Source organism: Apodemus sylvaticus, chromosome 20 (assembly GCF_947179515.1).
Source record: "Apodemus sylvaticus chromosome 20, mApoSyl1.1, whole genome shotgun sequence".
NCBI lineage: Eukaryota > Metazoa > Chordata > Mammalia > Rodentia > Muridae > Apodemus > Apodemus sylvaticus.
Window position 1 is genome coordinate 35,622,219 of NC_067491.1, and position 17,362 is coordinate 35,639,580.

A 17,362-nucleotide genomic window follows, 5' to 3' on the forward strand; every position below is an offset into this window, starting at 1 on the left:
TATATAGATATATAGATACAGATATATAGATACAGATAGATTAGATATAGATATAGATATAGATATAGATATAGATATAGATATAGATATAGATATAGATATAGGTATAGGTATAGGTATAGGTATAGGTATAGGTATAGGTATAGGTATAGGTATAGGTATAGATATAGATATAGATATAGATATAGATACCTACATACATATATGTAAGTATATAGTCTGTCCTGTTGAGGGAAATAGTTTTAAAAAGTAGAACCAACACATCCCAAGCTTGTGCCTTTGGGGGGGGGCACACTGGTCATTGTTGGGCAATGATTGACTTGTTTTTCTCAAGTGGAGACTCTGACTCTGAACTCTACAATCTCTCCACCCAGCTCGCTAGGTTCCCACTGGCAAGTTGCTATCATGCCAACCCTATGCTTCAAATCTCCCATGGCCTTTGTGGAGCACCTCAGGTAAACCTACACTTGGCTGCCATACCTTTCTCTCTTGAACCCAGAAGAGCCCGTGTGAAGGAAAACACGAGGCAAACTTAGTTCAGAAGCAATGGTAACTCAATCTCTGGGCACAACAACAAAAACCTAATCTTGTAAGCTTTATTGAAATCTGATCCCTCTGATGCTGAATCCTTGCAGATCACCGTGATACCAGGAAACTCTAGCAGCTACATCTTATCCCTCTGCTGTTCTGGTTCCAAAGAGATCTAACTCTTCCTGCTTCCTCTCTTCTTCCTTCCAACCCGGAAGTCCTACCTACTTGCCCAGTGATTGGCTCCTTTATTCATTAGGGGATTGGTTCACAAGAACAGCACCAGGGCCATCCATAACACATTTCATTGTTCATAAAGTGTATATTTATCATAATACATGATCCTTTAGTTTTAATCTCCACCAAGAGTCACTGTTTTGGAGTGGTTGAAAGGGTACAGGTTAGGACGGATCGATTGAGTTGTAACTACTCTTTACTCTTGACCTAGAAGTTGCTTAACTTCTAGGAGGCACTTCTTCTAGCCTAATCCATGTCTCCTCCTTTAGAGGTTAAAAAAAAAAATTTTTGACTTAGGACAGATTCGGTGTTTTTGATGTCAGCAAGCTCTGTCCTCACATTACTCCATTGTTAGTGTGTGTCTGTCCTCCTCCCGGGTAAATGTGGTGCCATGTTTTCGTTTTGCAGGCTCCAGGAATCTGATGCTGTCATTTCATCCTCTGTCCTCAGATTCCTTGTCGATTTCTGTCTTTTTTTCATATTGCCAGTTTCATCTAAGTAGAGTGTGGGAAGGAATAAAGATTGAAGCATATGTTCTCAAGCTTAACAGATTTTTTCTTTTGTTTTGTTTAGCATTTGCTTAATAGGACATTGAAATTTGGGAGGATTTTTAAAAAACCAACCAAAATTCTATTACTTTAGTGCAACTATTTAGTAAAGTACTTTTCAAATGTGTGTGCATTTTGTGATGGCTTACTCATATCCCATGTACTCATGTTTACTTAAAAATTTAATATCTTATCATAGATTTTTTTCATGGCTGTATGTTGATATCACATGAATGTCCCACACTATTATTTATAATATTCAAATCAAATAATCTTCACTTGACATGATTAGATCCAAGGAGAAGGATCTTTTCATAGATTCTGTAACAACATCTTTCTATATAGGCTTTCAAAAACATTGCATGCCAAAAAGTTTAACGTCATGTATCAGTGACAATTTGACACGGGCTGGAGAGATGGCTCAGCAGTTAAGAGTACTAGCTGTTCTTCTGAAGGTCCTGAGTTCAAATCCCAGCAACCACAAGGTGGCTCACAACCATCTGAAATGAGATCTAATGCCCTCTTCTGGGGTGTCTGAAGGCAGCTACAGTGTACTTACATATAATAATAAATAAATCTTTAAAAAAAGATTTGACACTAATGTTATCAAAATTATTGGTCCTTTTACAGTTTTTCCCTAAGACATCCTTAACCTTTCCTCTTGAGTCTCATTGAATTCAAGAATAAAACCACAAGGAGGGACTTGACACCTTCCCTAAGCTCAAGATAACTATCCATATGAATTAGGCTGTTGATTTAGTAACTTATTACATTACCTTATAGAAAGAGCACCATGCAGAGCCAGAGCTAGGACAGGGAAGGGTCACTGATGGGCAGGAACACACTGGAACATAAACATTGTTATGTTTACCTCTTGGTCTCCATTTCAACCTAAACCCTAAGATAGTGCCCAAAAAAACAGACTTGGGGAAGTCCCTGAACGACTCCCTGTGTTCTCTTTCCCATCCTGTGTTCACACAGAATAAATCTTTCTCTGCTTTTCACTTGTCTCTTTAGTATATCACACACCTTTGATCTCAGCACTTGGGAGGCAGAAGTAGGAGGATCTCTGTGAGTTCAAGGCCAGCCTGCTCTACAGAGAGAGTCCCAGGACAGCCACAAAAAGAAACTCTGTCTCAATATATAGACATATATACAAACACACATACACACATATATATAAACATACACACATATGTGTATATATACATATACATACACACATATGGAGAGTTCTTGGTGTTAAAAAGATATTAGAAATGTAAAATGTGTTAGAAAGGCTAAGCATGAAACAGCTCATATGAAGTTCAAAAGTCAAGAAAACAGCCCAGGATGCTAATGTGAAACCAAGATAAATATCAGATAAGAAGAGAAAACAACAAAGTAATCTACTGATGTTTCTAAGAACTGACCTTGCACTTACTCAACAACTTCTCCACAGAATGAGTAACCAAAATCCACACCAAACCCAAGATGATCATGTATCTCTCAAATGCAAAGAGTGAAAAGATTTTAATCCTTCCAGATTACAAAGAAAAATGGATCATATACATAAAACCAAGAGTCAAACAGTAATGTAATTAATGATAATAATAAGAGTAACAAGAAGGCTTGGATTTTCGGTGAAAATTCTAGTGGGTACAGAATACTTTTCAAAAGTCTAAGAAACACTGATTGTCAGTTTTGAACTCTACTCAGATTATCTACAAGGATTAGAACGGGGCCAGAGAAGTGGCACGGTGGAGAAAGGAACTCCATCCCCAGAACTCATGAAGCCAGATGTGTTTGTGTGTCTATAACCCCACCGTTTGTACAGGAAGACAGACGGCATACACAGGAACCTCTCAACAGTTTTAGTACCAGTCAGCCTGTGGCATATGAAGCCCAGCAGTTTAAAAAAAAAAATGCAGAGGCTCTGCTGCAAACATGGCGAAAGGAGAGACTAGCTCCTCACAGTTGGCACCTGACCTCCACGGCTGGTCCATGCACGTGCACACACAAACACAGAGTCAATCAATAAAATGTATTACTTTGTTTTTTTTGTAAAAAGAGTAAAAAGAGCCGGGCGGTGGTGGCGCACGCCTGTAATCCCAGCACTCTGGGAGGCAGAGGCAGGTGGATTTCTGAGTTCCGAGGCCAGCCTGGTCTACAGAGTGAGTTCCAGGACAGCCAGGGCTACACAGAGAAATCCTGTCTCGAAAAAAAAAAAAATCCAAAAAAAAAAAAAAGAGTAAAAAGAAAAGAAAGGCCTAAAAAATAAAGTTGTGTCACCCATGGTCCCTTCCTCTGCAGCTGATGGAGAGAGTAAACCAAGAAAGAGGAACATGATAACAGGAACCTGCAAAGCCCATCTCCAATGTGTCAGGGACTTACCGGGATTCCCGTGGTGCCATGGTAGAGATTCTGAGGAACAGAAGCATGGGAATGATTCACTTTGGCAGTGGGAAGCACACTGATGCCTTCACAGGAATCCATCATAATCTTACAGAGATCACACAATGTCCCTGAATGCGTCCGTCCGAAGAAGATTCATTGTTTTGGCAAAAAGCTTGGGGTTACATGATCATATGGAGCTTCCTGCCCCTGTTAATATTTACATAGGACTAGTTTAATTTTAAAAGTTAAAGAGACTACAATTATACACGGAAAGATATCAAAAGACTCACAATGTTTACTTCTTATACATCCATGCAACTGGGAACACACTTCACCAAAAATTCTGGGAAAAGAAGGCAGAAAACCAACCAAAAAAAAAAATTTTTCAAGCCAAGAAATGGCTTCAGGATAATAAAATTATCAGTCAAGAAATGAAAACTGCTAAGTGTTCAAAAAAAAAAAAAAACAATCAGTCCAGATGGAGCAAAGATGCACCCAAGAGACGCAAAGATAAATTAAAGATGACACTTTGTAATTGAAAACATTTTAAAAGGGTGACAATGCAAATTAAAGAAATTAGAAACCTTAAGAAATGTCAAAAAAATAAAGCTAAAATGATCATACCATTCATTTTATGACTACTGTCCTTATGGTATGAAAATATAAACATGATTTGTTGACTCATTCTTGCAATTAAACACAAATAATAATTTCTTTAATTTATAACACTGATGGTAAAAATTATATAATTAGGTTCATTGACCGGATTGGCATTGATAAGTCAGGCAAGGGAACAGACAATTTACAAAGAAATAATACTAACCATTAAGGGCCTGTTTTAATGACAAACAGTAACAATAACTATCTTTGACATGGTAGTTTCTTATATTCATATATATACTAAATGCCCCAAAAACCAGCCTTCCAAAGAGTCAGCACTGAACTAGAACAATAGTGCATACTCAACACCTACTCCTTTAATTAATAGTACATAAAAATTGTTTTATGATATTTTAAACCAAATTATAGATGAATCAGCCCATGTATTGGCAACACTGTGGTGGGAAGCATTAGCATAATATCCCACACCAAATACCTTACAATAATAAATGCTTGCTTGAGGAAAAGTTCCCAGACAGCTTAAATGCAGAATCAGTACGTGACCAATCCCCTACTGTGTGCAAATTAATTCCTCCACTTATGCTCATGGCAATAGGAAAACAGAGGAGCCTGGCCCCTTTAGGAAGGGACTCTAAACCTAACTGGTGACAGACGCATTAATAAGATAGATTACCGGGACCCCGAGGCATATCGTAAGTAGTAAGATGCTAACAGAATAAAACTGGCAATTAGTGAACATTACACATTGTGTTCGGTTCGTTCTGCGTGAAAATCAAACAGAAAAGCGCTGGAGAGGTCCAGAGTGAAGTCCTCATTGTGACAATCCCTGAAAGGAATGTAAATCATTTTATTGAACAGCACTGAGCTTGTTTGTCTTGTCGGATTGCCCACTCTCTAGTTCTTGAGAAATAATGATCACAGCTCCTCCGATGGCCAGCAGCGTCCGCGAGGTTCAATGGGAGAGCTTTTGAGATGAGGTTTAAACGCAATGTGGTAGCCGAGGCCCGACGCTGGCATTCTAACCTTTTAAACAATGCTTGAACTATCACAATGTTTAACACACTGAAAAGAGCTTATGCTAGCTAATGCTGGCTGCACTGGCTTGCATTTCCAACTTGACTCAGGTTTTGGTTGATCTCAGAAGGAGTATTTCTCCGACGGCCAGGTACCCACAAGACTACAAGGTGATTACTGAGATCTCCCATTCGCAAATACATCTCGTGCGAATAAGAATTTGTCTCATAATGTCTAAAGTGACGCAAATGATAAAAAGTGAATAAGATGGTAAATACTCCGTACAAATCATGTATGTCACTGTGGTTCTCACGTCACGTCTTCGGATTACAGCATTGGTCAGCTTTGTGGTGAGTGATTTTGTTGAAACTGAACTCATGAAGTTATTTCTACTAATAATATGCATTCTACCCTAATATAGCATAGTGTCGTGAGATTTTATTTGATGGCAATTTCTGAACAACTAAATTCCACTGGGAAAGTTGTTCTGAGAAATCCTTGCTAGATCAACAAGATTATGAGTCTCTGAGAAAGGCTCCCATGTACGACGAAAATACCCAACCATTCTCTTGCGTCCTGGGGTTTTAGCGTATCGAACGCTCTTCACGCCAGTGGGGCCACCAGCAGAGTCTGGCCAGCGTGCAGCGTGGTTTTTCTCTTCCCACTTGGTTTTGCACAACACCTGCAAGTTAATCAGGATGTTTTGGGGTGTGCCCGCACTTCTCTGTCAACATTTCAGCTTTGGGCAGATGCCAACCTGTAAGAGATTTTCATCTTGAGGCTGCTTCCTTTCTTGCAACACTGGTTGGACTGTTGCCAAAATCATCAAGCTACTGAGGGAACATCCCTTTTCACTTACTCCCATCCATTTCCGGATCAAGAATCTTCCCTGAGTGCTACGACTGAAGACAGGCTTTTCCCCTCTCCTTCTTATTACCTACTCCACTAAAACAATCCTCACTGATCTCGATAGTCCCCTGTTTAACTTGTTACTACCTCAGTACCAAGCTCATCTCTAGAGTTTCTGTCTTGGTTTTGTTTGTTTGTTTTCTTTTTCTATAAAGAGGAACCAATGATTTAGGGCTACAATAATACTTACCATTCTAAGAATATTCAGGTCTTTGTTTCTACACAGAAATAATAATGTCATTTCTATACCTAATCACTATGGTAGTGTGTGTGTGTGTGTGTGTGTGTGTGTGTGTGTGTGTGTATGTGTGTGTCTGTGTGTGTGTGTGTCTGTGTCTGTGTGTGTCTGTGTGTGTCTGTGTGTGTCTGTGTGTGTCTGTGTGTGTCTGTGTGTGTCTTCGTAGAGGCTAGAGATAACCTTGCAATTTTGCTACTCTCAAGAATCATAATGTAAATATATGACATGCAGGTTATCAGAATTGTGACCCCAGGGAAAGGGTCATTAGACTCCAAAGGGGGGTGCAATCCATAAGTTGAGAGCCTCTGTTTTACACCACACTTTTGAAATAAGATCTCTCATCAATTGTGGGGTCCAAGATTTGGCTAGATTGGCTGATCAGAAAGTTCCAGGTTCCCTCCTCTTGCCATCCTAGGCACTCTGGTTACCGTCACAGTCTATTTACCCGGCTTTATAAGTGGGTGCCAGGAAGCTGAACTCAAGTCCTCATACTTGCCCTTTCCTGCCGAATTCTCCATTCCCCACTACAGCATTTGTGAATATTAATCTCCACACCTGTCCTGTATTTACTGTCACCAAAATAATGAAAATTGAAGAAACAGTGAGAATAGCCAAACCCTAGCATACTGACAACCCTAAATTGCTATAAAAATATGGACCACAAGAACTCATTTATTGTTGAGAGACTACAAAATAGTACCAGTCACAGTAGAAGACAATTTGGCAGCTTCATACAGAACACTCTTTGGTGTTCAGTAAATGGAGTTGAAAATGTGTGTTCATGCAGGAATGTGAGTGTGGCTGTTCCACACTCAGTCATAATTACAAAAGCTTGGATGCAGCCAAGATACCTCTCACCGGTGAATAGGCAAATTCTGATACATAGAGTGGGGTTTCACTCGGTGTTAAAAAGAAATTAGCCAATAGCAAGCTTAGAATGCAGTTCAGTGGTAGAGCTCTTGCCTAGCATACGGAAAGCCTGGGTTCAGCTTCCTAAGACTACAAACAGGAACGACTGGGGGTTCCTCACTATGGTGGGTTCCTCCACTATGCCTCAAATGCATAGTGACAAAGTGAAAGAAGCCCATATGAAAGAGTGCATCCCGTAGGATTCCCATGTGATGTCATTCTGGAAAAGATGGAATTATTTAATAGGATTAAATAAATAAGTCAGTGGTTTTGCAAGGATTAAGGGAGAGAAAAGTAATTACACAGAACTCAGAGGAATATGTTTGACAACGAAAACTCGGTCTAATGCTATATGGCACATTGATGTTGTTACATATTTATCCAAGCCTATGTTTAACAGCACGTGAACTCAAATGTAAACTATAGACTTGGGCAGTTACACGGTTCTATGTGGGCTGATCATGTGTAAGAAGTGTTCCAGGTTGATGAGGGATGTTGATATTGGGGGAAGCTATGCCTGTGAAAGGGTATTAGGAGAGAGCATGTGTGGGAGCATACATGTTCTCCATAGCTTCTCTTTGTTGTAAGTCTGGAAATTTCCTAAAGCTCTAAATGTGAACTATGGGATGCTCCTCAGTACTCCTATACTAACAAAGAGTCTTGTCTTAGCTTAGACAGTAGAAACTTTTTGCTTGATTGAACCTGAGACCTTGATTGAATCTGGGAGCCAATTTCTTCTTTCTTTCTTTCTTTCTTTCTTTCTTTCTTTCTTTCTTTCTTTCTTTCTTTCTTTCTTTCTTCCTTCCTTCCTTTCTTTCTTTCTTCCTTTCTTTCTTTCTTTCTTCTTCCTCCTCCTCCTCCTTCTTCTTGTATTTTTGAGACAGGGTTGCTCTGTGTAGCCCTGACTGTCCTAGAACTCACACTGTAGACCATGCTGGCCTCGAACTCAGAAATCCACCTGACTCTGCCTCCCAAGTGCTGGGATTGAAGGCCTGCACCACCACTGACTGGCTGGCAGCCAATTTCTTAATGCATTAAAATATCAGGATGGAGAAAGTTCTTTTTTATTTCCAAACAATGACTTAGTATACTAAAAGGGTCAATTTAACCTGAGGCATGCTATTCAAGGAAGGCATAGCCTCCAGAGATAGAAGTCTACGAATAGATACATAGGGAGACCCTGTCTCAAAAAAAAGAAGGCGGAGGAGGAGAAGGAAAGGAAGAGGGAAAGGAGGAGGGAGAGGGAGAAGAGGAAGAAGTAGAAGAAGAGAAAATGAAGAAGAGTGAAGAAGAGGAAGAAGTAGAAGAAGAGGAAGAAGGCAGTGAAGGCTATAAACAAAAAAGAAATGTTCATCTAGACCAGGTCTGTCTTCTGCATGGAAGACTTTCCCCCATCACCATCTAAGTTTTACTACTGGAGAAAACGGGTTGTTCAAATTGCTCAAAGATATTTTAAAAAAATATATTCACTGTCTTCAAAGTCTTAAGATCAGAAAATTGTCTGTTGCTGTGATCAGTAGACCTGGCTTGGATTATGGTGGCTATTACTGAACCTGTTGACTTATTCAGATGTAAACACTTTAAAGAGTAGCAATCTCACAGCTCCAGATCTGGCCACTGGAAAGGACTGACCATGGTGCGCCTAGCCCGGTTGCTATATCTCCAACACAGCCTCGACACCGAAGACTCATGGAACATCATGGATAAGGAGCAGCAAGAACCAGGGAAGCAGCACATCTCCTGTGAGGTTGTGTATATTATGCATGACAGATCTACAAGCCTGAATCTTAACATGGTTGCCCAAACAAGACCTGCACAAACACAATACTGATTGACATGCCAATGTGGGTGGATGAAATCTCACAAGGCCTGAGCCCTAGATAAAGAGTTATAGGCAATTCCTAGCTGCTAGGTGAGAGAATAAGTTTTCTCAAGAATAGACACCTCCCCCCCAAGATAGGTTACACAGTCCCAAGCCATCATCCCTAAACATGTGTACATATCAAGAACACTAAACAGTCTCAGCAGGCTATGTTTATATATATATGTAAACATATATAGATGATGTGTGTTATCATCTAAGTCACTTTATTGCCCAAAGCACACCATAATTTCTCACTGTTGTGTAACTGTAACTTAATACATAGACTGGTCAATCTTTCACCCCTCCAGACTCAGTCCTCTCCTTCGCTATGGGTACAGCGATCTATTCTCATAATCTCATCCTGACATATAAGTTGAGACCATAGTGGTAAAGACTTTTAGACCATAGAACTCAGTAGCCCGAACCCCAGATGAATGCATGTGAATGACTAGAATTTAATTAACTGTTCAACTGTTACTAATCATTACGGTTCAGGATGTAATTATGAGTCTTCTCCTTTCTCCTCAGGCATTACCTCCCTGGAAAGAAGCATCCCCTGAACACTGACTGTAGTGTCTCTGCAGCTCTGTCAACTCTCTTCCACACCTCCCTGCCAACTGCATCGCTCTTCTTCCATCAGCACCATTTGAAAAGAAAAAAAAATCCACTAAGTTCTGAAGAAACCACCTTTATTCTTAACAGTGGTAATAAATCCTGTCTCCGGTTTCCATAGGTGAGGTTAAGCCATCACAGGGATGGTGACAGGTAAGAGCTTGTTTGAGAGTGGGATGACGGCACATCCGGGATGCTGGCACTGTGGCTTGCTGTCTGCAGAACAGTCTAGAACAAGAAGGTGCATGACTATATGGAACATGCTGTCTTCCCCAGTCGCTCCAACACATTCATACTTCCTATACAGTGACAACAAAGGTAGTAAGAGTTTTCATACCAAAGGTGTGGTGAGTGATTTATGGTAAATGTGTATGGGAAGGAAGAATTGATGGGAAAAAAGAGACCCTTCTTAGACTTCCATTCTTCTTTGTAACTTCTAAGAGATTATAACCTTTTTCACTTAAAAATAAACACACACACACACACACACACACACACACATACAAATCTGATATTTGGCTTAAAACATGAATACATTCCAGAGCTTTTAGATCAAAAAACTATTGTGCAATAGATAGAATGAATCATTAAATAAAAAGTTTTCTCCTAAGTCTTAAAAGTTGTTCTTTGTGTTTCCCTTGTAAGGGCTTCTAGCTTTTGATCATTTTTCTCCTGAATTTTTATTTATGTCCTTCATGTGTTCCTCTAACAGCATCCTTACTAGTGCTTTTAAATCCAACTCTTGTTTTTCTGGTGTGTTGGAGTATCCAGGACTTGCTGTTGTTAGAGAATTGGGTTCAGATGCTGCCATAATGCCTTGGTTTCTGTTAGTAACATTCCTACGCTTGCCTTTAGCCATCTAGTTCTCACTGGTGTTAGATGATCTTATTGTCACTGTCTGGTGCTTCAACCTATTGTGGACCTTTAGACAGAGGGCTAATATCTAATATATAGAAAGAACTCAAGAAGGTAGAACCCAGAGAACCAAAAAACCCCATTAAAAAGTGGGGTACGGAGTTAAACAAAGAATTTTCATATGAAGAACTTTGGAGGCCTGAGAAATACCTTAAGAAATGTTCAACATCATTAATCATTAGGGAAATGCAAATCAAAACAACCCTGAGATTTCACCTCACACCAGTCAGAATGGCTAAGGTCAAAAACTCAGGAGACAGCAGGTGCTGGCGAGAATGTGGAGAAAGAGGAACACTCCTCCACTGCTGGTGGGATTGTAAAATGGTGCAACCACTTTGGAAATCAGTCTGGAGGTTCCTCAGAAAACTGGGCATGACACTTCCAGAGGACCCTGCTATACCACTCCTGGGCATATACCCAGAGGATTCCCCAGCATGCAATAAGGATACATGCTCCACTATGTTCATAGCAGCCCTATTTGTAGTAGCCAGAAGCTGGAAAGAACCCAGGTGTCCCTCAACGGAGGAATGGATACAAAAAATGTGGTATATTTACACAATGGAGTACTATTCAGCCATTAGAAACAATGAATTCATGACATTCTTAGACAAATGGATGGAGCTGGAGAACATCATACTAAGTGAGGTAACCCAGTCTCAAAAGATCAATCATGGTATGCACTCACTGATAAGTGGATATTAACCTAGAAACTTGGAATACTCAAGAAATAATCCACATATTAAATGATGTCCAAAAAGAACGGAGGAGTGGTCCCTGGTTCTGGAAAGGCTCAGTGCAGCAGTATAGGGCAATACCAGAACAGGGAAGTGGGAAGGAGTAGATGGAGGAACTGGGGGAGGGAAGAGGGCTTATGGGACTTGCGGGGAGTGGGGACCCAGAAAAGGGGAAGTTATTTGAAATGTAAATAAAGAATACATCAAATAAAAAAAGAGAGAGAAAAGTTGTTCTTTCTGGAATAGAAAACAGAAAGCAGTGTCTGTTTTGCAGCCATGTGAGTTCAACTCTTGGGTCCAACTGATGCTGCTTCTTATGGTCTCAACCCCAACCTGAACACTTGATTTGTTTTTTTGTTTTGAACTATTCTCTCATATACGACAACCTGACCACAGTTTCCTCTCCTCCCTCTCCTCCCAACTCCACTATGACTACCTCTCCTTTGTCCCAGATCCACGCTTCCTCCATTTTCTTTCAGAACAGAGCAACCCCACCCCCAGGGTTATGAACCAAACATAAGATAACAAGACACAATAAGATTAGGGACAGACCCTCTCATATCAAGGCTAAGAAAAGCAACCCAGGAGGAGGAAAAGGGCCCCAAGAGCAGGAGGAAGAGTCAGAGACAGCCTCCATTCCCACTGTTAGGAGTCCCTACAACAACTCTAAGCTGCACAACCATGGCATACACTCAGAGGACCCAGTTCAGATCCATACAGGCTACGTGGTTTAGGTCTGAGTCTCTAGGAGTCATGCTTGGTTTTATGGTGTCCTGTCTTCCAGGCCTTTGTTTCCTCTCATTTCTTCCACCCTACAAAAAAAAACAAAAAACAAAAAAACAAAAACAAACAAACAAACAAACAAACAAAAACCCAAAGAAGGAGCATTGCCAAGGTCAAGTGGCTTGAGTAAAAAGAGTATCTGAGGACTCGTTTCTTTTCCAAATTTTTTGCCACAGTCTCTAACATGAGACACCTTACTAGAGACATTAAAAGTCCAGACTGCTGGATTTCTCTGAAGATAATCTTCCTACCCTTCTGGTACCTGTCACCATTATGGTTCCCATCAGTCATAACAGGCAGGCCAACCTGCTTCTTTCCTAACCATTTATCAAACCAGAAAATCTAAAACCAAGAGTGAATAACTGATCAGATTTAGTCCAGATCACTGAAGATGGCATCAAAACTCATTTCTTGACTCACGGGATGAAATGAGAGACAAGTTGCCTCATTTCTCTACTTGAAATGATTGTTTATCCTCAAGTTGCTCTGATACAGGCTCCAGAATAAGAGCATCCTGACTGTTGCATAATCATTTGGAGTGGGAGAAAGGGAAAGTCATGTCCTGGAAGGGTGGGTGGGAGGCAATTAAGAGGCTGAGGATGGGTGGAGCAGATGGGGGTTTAATCGTGGAGGTCAGTGCATGGGATGGGAGGAAACAGTGGCTCACTGGGCCAATAGATCTGACTCAGTCCCAAGGAAACAGATCATTATTAACCCTGCTATTGCAAAGAAAAGGTTGAAGCCACAAAATGAATATGCAAACCCTTGTTGCCAAGTGGACTAGATCTTCATATTTACATACATACATATGCATATGATTTCTTCAACACTGTGTATAACACCCTATCCTGGGAGCTTTGAATACATTTTCTCATTTAACTCTTACAACAGTCCTAAAATAAAAAGCACTACCCTTTTCATTTTAGGACAGATGCAAAAAAAAAAAAGCTTGGAGAAATTAACTCACATGCCCAACATCACATCACATAGTTACTGTACATATGGAAAAGTCACACTGTCAACCCTCATCTCTCCAATCGTAAAGCCTTAAGCACAGAGACGTGACTTTCCCATAAGTGGGGAGAAAGCAAACATCTATTTCCATAGAGAAAATCTGATGCTCATGCACACATACAGACTTGACCACTGCATGATGGTTAAGAGGTGAATTTTAGTGCTGGTCATTTTTATATCGATGTCTTGAAAGCACAGAACACTCTGCTCTGAATATTCAATAAGGATGTGTTATATTTCTATATAACAATTTCAGGGAGGGGTGATCGGTAGTAATAGGAACGGGTGCTGATAGAAAAGGAACAGGCTGCAGTGAGATTTCTCCTCCCTCCATTACCCAAACATTTCCAAAAGACTGTGCACAAGGTTCATTGTTTTAGACAGTGTTGAGATAGATCTGAAATGAAGTCCTCAGAAATCTAATCTGTCAAAGAGCCATAATATGTACACACTTTGTTGTGATTTCACCATCAAACATGTGGCATGAAAGGTATGTTAGTCGTTTTCCATTATGGTAACAGAACACCTGTAAAGATCAACTGAAAATGGGGGAGAATGTTGACCCATGGCTCCAGAGCTGCGGTTCTCGGCCTTCAGGTCTTTGCTGATCTCCATTCCCTGAGAGAGGCACAGCTAAGAACTTCTCCTGGTGTCCCTGTTGGCCCTGGTCCCTTGGCTGACTTACGCTGAGATGGCTGAGGGAGGCCTGGCTCTATCTGCTAGGTGTGCCACCACTGCTGATTCATGTTGGATATCTTGACTACCAAACTGGACTTCTGTTATATCCCTGAAGTGTTTATGAGTGCTTCGAGCTGCCACTGCTGACCTATGGACCCAACTGCTGATTTCCTGACAATGCAGATGGGATTTGCTCCAAAGAACCATTTCTAAACAAGCCCACTTCCCCCTATGCTAGATACTGTGGGTTATAATGAACCCCAAATGTACTGTTTTATTGTCTTCATACTTACCTGTGACAACAACACACTTACTTTCTAAATTAAGCCCAGCATGGCACAACTAAGAAGAACCCACAATAAAGCAGGACAACAACAACAACATACTATCATAAAGTATCCATGAATGTGCTTTCATTCCTTCTAAATATCTTTTGGGATTATAGTTGACTGTAACTAGAGTGGCAAAGGATTGGGGAAAGGAATCATTGAGATGGATGGGAGGGGGTTGAAGGGATGGAGAACGAAAGTGGAGAAAGGAATAGTGAAAACTACAGTCTACAGTAAGGATGTGCCAGTGTGATGAGCAGACTTGGTACTTAGGAGCCCCCCACCCCCGACCCCACCCCACACCCCAAAAGCTGCAGATGCTAGACATACAAGGAGCCTCCAGACAGCAGCAGATAGAGCAGCACCGAAAACAGGGCTGGATAAAATGATAAAACGTGTGTGGAATTTTAATACCTTCCACTGATTCCTTGTGCGGGGAGATTCTCCATCCATGAGGCTGGACAGAAGATAAATGTTTACTCCCGAAGAAAGTTCAGTCTCACACCCCAAGCATGGCTAAGGACAGAGGTGAGATATCATACAGGAAAAACGGGATTGATGGAAATCTAGAGAGTTATACGTCCTAGCAGGAAATGATGAAATTCTCTGAGAAAAGAGACCAAGAGAAGCTAAGTGTAGAGGCAGATATTTGGGGGAAAAGAGGAAAAAAAAAACCTAGATTTTGTTTTAGTCACTGAATTCCAGCAGCTGGACCATGCTACACACACACACACACACACACACACACACACACACATGCTTCTGCCAGGCATTCTAAGTTCCATTCATAACTGCACATGGGCAGCCAAGGATCTCTAACTAACCAAGGGAGCCTTTCCATATGAAAAATGGTTTAAAGCAAACAGGAAAAGAGTGGGAGGTGACTTGCACATAGAAGAAATAGAGATCAATACAAAAAGAAATAAGCTTCGGGGGGGGAAAGATACATTTGAATCCCTTCAGGAAACTGAGATGGTATTATAAAACAAAACTGAGAGACTAAAAGATTTTTAATGTTATACCTTGTATATTATAGATAACTTTATATGTTAGCTAGAATGTGCCCATATATACAACTTATAGAGCAACACTGCTGCATAACTTAGATGAGATCCACTTTAGTCCCTATACTAAACAAACCCTTTACTATTGAGCTATGCCCCCCCCCAAGCCTAACATCATATAGTCAAGGATGAGGTTCTATCAGCAGCCATATTATTTTATATATCTTAATGACCCTTTAATAGTTTAAAAGAAGAAAAATCTAGTAAAACCAGAGTTGAATAGCTATTAGTAAAATATAATAATTTTCACGTATTTCATTGCAAAAAAAAAATGATAAATGAAGGACAAGAGCAGAGCTCACAGTCCGTAAGAATAACCAGGAAAACAAAGATTTCTTGAAGTGAAAATGATAGCAGGACCAGTCAACAGAATCATTTTATGAACTCAAACACGTGCCCAGAAAAATCAGAACTAGACGAGAAAGAATTAGAAAATGAAAAAGAAAGAAAAGAATGCCGATGCTTCATGTCTGAGTCAATAAAATCTGACGTGCGGTGGGTGACCTCTTGCTTCTCATCTTAGCAGACAGAACCCCTTCGCAGAACCGTCCAGGCGGACTCGTGGACTCCTTCCTGCCCCTCCCGGCCCCTCCTGGTCCACTCCTGCTACTTCCTCCCAGCACACCGCTGACACTATTTTTGCCTTAAGTAGGTGGTTTCACAATCCTCATCTTACTCTGTGCTCTGTGGGACTTGGCAAAGTGGGTCATCTCCTCCTCCTTGGAATCCTTTCCTTGCTTGGCTGTGGTACACGGCATAGTTGCTTTTCCTTGTACCTCATTGGTCTTTCCGCTCAGCCACTTGAGCTGCTCCTTATTCAGCGGGGCTGTCAGTGCAGAAGGGCAGAGCCTTCAGAAACAGTCCTTAGATCTCTCTCTCTCTCTCTCTCTCTCTCTCAGTCTGTCTCTCTGTCTCTCTCTCAAATTTATTTATTTTTATAAGTAAGTAGTACACTGTAGCTGTCTTTAGACACACCATAAGAGGGCGCTGGATCTCATTACGGATGGTTGTGAGCCACCATGCGGGTGCTGGGATTGGAACTCAGAACCTTTGGGAGAGCTTTTTGTGTTCTTGATCACTGAGTCATCTCTCCAGCCCCTCTTAGATCTCTTTACATAAACACACACACACACACACACACACACACACACATACAGTGGGGGGAGGGGAAGGAGGGACGACGGGAGGGAGGGAGGGAGAGAGGAAGGGACGGAGAGAGAGAGGGAGACAGAGAGGTTATCATCTGGTCCTATGGATCTATGAACCACCATCATTCTATTTACTTCCTCACCTGTAATGCTGTCCCTCAAGCCTCCCCTGAAAATGCATGTGTGTTATATGGCTGTCTTATGCTGCCAATGTCCAACTCCAGACATCCCTTACCGCCCTCTCCTCTCTCCCTCCACTCAAAAAATGAAAACAGCTTCTCCTGTACTACTTCTTCCTCATTCTGTTTTTGGCAAGGTATCTTTGCAGGCTTGAGCCAAAGCCCCGGTGACATCACTACTTCCTCTTTATCTCACAGCCTCAAAACTGTCTGGTCTACAACTCATGGCACGATCTGTCAATACTGTCTGGTCTACAACTCATGGCACACTGCCCTGGCCACGATAGAGCAATCCAGTACTCTCCGGCTGCCTCCGACCTGATCCCAGCCACCATTTCTGCCCCCGTTTTCCACAATTGTGTCAGATAGCAGCCGGCCACGGTCTCTGCTCTCCTTCAACCTGTTCTCAATGCACTGTCTAAAGTGATCTCAGTAAGAGAGAAGCCGGATCACATTTCTCGTCTGATCAAAACCTTCCCTGTGTGTCATCCTGGGCAGGATCTGCATCCCAGTTGCTTTCAGCCTCATGCCCTGGGCACCCCCAGGCCCCACTCACTATAGTCACTCTGCTTTTTGGTTTGTTTTTGTTTTTCACTATTCCTTAAGTGTCTCAGGGCTTTGAACTCGATCTCTCCTGCCTGGAAAGCATCCCCCAGCCCCAC

The 17,362-nt window shown here is 41.3% G+C and overlaps 1 long non-coding RNA gene across 1 annotated transcript; it reads right to left on the reverse strand.

The window, feature by feature from the left end:
- Positions 1–436: 436 nt before the first annotated feature.
- On the reverse strand, positions 437–3,889 carry LOC127671168 (uncharacterized). The gene is made up of 3 exons (XR_007974678.1): positions 3,687–3,889; positions 2,090–2,157; positions 437–1,259 (listed from the first exon to the last, which is right to left on the reverse strand). It is a non-coding gene; the product is annotated as an uncharacterized LOC127671168 (long non-coding RNA).
- Between the last annotated feature and the right edge of the window lie 13,473 nt (positions 3,890–17,362).